Genomic DNA, 2500 nt, shown 5'->3' on the forward strand with positions numbered 1-2500 from the left:
ACCTGGACCTCCAGCAGGCCCTGGGGACCCACATACTCCCCTGCTCTACTCCCCCACTAGCTTTCCTTTCTTGCAGTTATGATCCAGCGCATATCCAGCATGGACCTTGACCTCCAGCAGGCCCCGTGAACCCACATTACCCCCCCCCCCCCTGCAGTTACCCTGTACCACGTATCTAGCATGGACCTGGACCTCCAGCAGGCCCCGGGGACCCACACTTAAGCCCCCTCCCACTAACAAAGCAGAACACCACTGGCAAAATCCTCGTGCCCCTGGTACTCCAGAAAGCACATTGAAATGTGCCCCTGGTACACTGCGCAGAAGAACTGCCACACACACACACACACACGCACGCACGCACGCACGCACGCACGCACGCACTGCTTGTGCCTATGGTACGACAACTTTTCTCGTGCCTATGGTACGACAACTTTTCTCGTGCCTATGGTACAACAATTTTTCTCGTGCCTATGGTACAACAACTTTTTGCCGTGCCCCTGGTACACCGCTCAGTAGCACTTTGCCACACAAACTCTCCTCGTGCCTATGGTACGACAACTTTTCTCGGGCCTATGGTACAACAACTTTCCTCCGTGCCCCTGGTACGACAGCTTTTCTCGTGCCTATGGTACAACAACTTTTCTCGTGCCTATGGTACAACAACTTTTCGCCGTGCCCCTGGTACACCGCTCAGTAGCACTTTGCCACACACACACTCCTCGTACCTATGGTACGACAACTTTTCTCGGGCCTATGGTACAACAACTTTCCTCCGTGCCCCTGGTACGACAGCTTTTCTCGTGCCTATGGTACAACAACTTTTCTCGTGCCTATGGTACAACAACTTTTCGCCGTGCCCCTGGTACACCGCTCAGTAGCACTTTGCCACACACACACACCACTCGTGCCTATGGTACGACAACTTTTCTCGTGCCTATGGTACGACAACTTTTCTCATGCCTATGGTACAACAACCTTTCCCCGTGCCCCTGGTACACTGCGCAGAAACTCTTTGCCACACACACACACCACTCGTGCCTATGGTACGACAACAGGCCCCGGGGACCTACATCGCACCTTGCTCTTGCCTCCCTTACAGCTGAAAAGGTCCATGCTTTTGCCCTGGCCCTTCTGAAATTCCCTCTCCATTTAGCCGAGGCAGTGAGTCGGCCTCCTGTCTCCCTTTACGGTCGAAAAAGATGTGCTCCTGGGCGCGCTGGCCCTGCTGCTACTCACATCGGGCATGGACCTGGACCTCCAGCAGGCCCCGGGGACCTACATCACACCTTGCTCTTCCCTCCCTTGCAGCTGAAAAAGGTCCATGCCTGTGCCCTGGCCCTGCTGAAATTCCCTCTCCATTTAGCCGAGGCAGTGAGTCGGCCTCCTGTCTCCCTTTACGGTCGAAAAAGATGTGCTCCTGGCGCGCTGGCCCTGCTGCTACTCACATCGGGCATGGACCTGGACCTCCAGCAGGCCCCGGGGACCTACATCACACCTTGCTCTTGCCTCCCTTACAGCTGAAAAAGGTCCATGCTTTTGCCCTGGCCCTTCTGAAATTCCCTCTCCATTTAGCCGAGGCAGTGAGTCGGCCTCCTGTCTCCTTTACGGTCGAAAAAGATGTGCTCCTGGGCGCGCTGGCCCTGCTGCTACTCACATCGGGCATGGACCTGGACCTCCAGCAGGCCCCGGGGACCTACATCACACCTTGCTCTTCCCTCCCTTGCAGCTGAAAAAGGTCCATGCCTGTGCCCTGGCCCTGCTGAAATTCCCTCTCCATTTAGCCGAGGCAGTGAGTCGGCCTCCTGTCTCCTTTACGGTCGAAAAAGATGTGCTCCTGGGCGCGCTGGCCCTGCTGCTACTCACATCGGGCATGGACCTGGACCTCCAGCAGGCCCCGGGGACCTACATCACACCTTGCTCTTGCCTCCCTTACAGCTGAAAAGGTCCATGCTTTTGCCCTGGCCCTTCTGAAATTCCCTCTCCATTTAGCCGAGGCAGTGAGTCGGCCTCCTGTCTCCCTTTACGGTCGAAAAAGATGTGCTCCTGGGCGCGCTGGCCCTGCTGCTACTCACATCGGGCATGGACCTGGACCTCCAGCAGGCCCCGGGGACCAACATACTCCTCTGCTCTACTCCCCCACTAGCTTTCCTTCTCCCGCAGTTACCCTCCACCACAATCCAGCATGGCCCTTGCCCTCCAGCAGGCCCCGAGGACCCACATACTCCTCCGCTCTAATCCCCATGAGCTTTCCTTCTCCTGCAGTTACCCTCCACCGCATATCCAGCATGGCCCTTGACCTCCAGCATGCCCCGGGGACGCACATCCTCCCCTGCTCTAGTCCCCCACTAGCTTACCTTTCTTGTAGTTACGCTCCAGCGCATATCCAGCATGGACCTTGACCTCCAGCAGGCCCCGGGGACGCACATCCTCCCCTGCTCTAATCCCCCACTAGCTTTCCTTCTCCTGCAGTTACCCTCCACCGCATATCCAGCATGGACCT

Source organism: Rhamphochromis longiceps, linkage group LG13, assembly GCF_057381845.1.
Source record: "Rhamphochromis longiceps isolate RC_006_pf linkage group LG13, R_longiceps_female_GT1.1, whole genome shotgun sequence".
NCBI lineage: Eukaryota > Metazoa > Chordata > Actinopteri > Cichliformes > Cichlidae > Rhamphochromis > Rhamphochromis longiceps.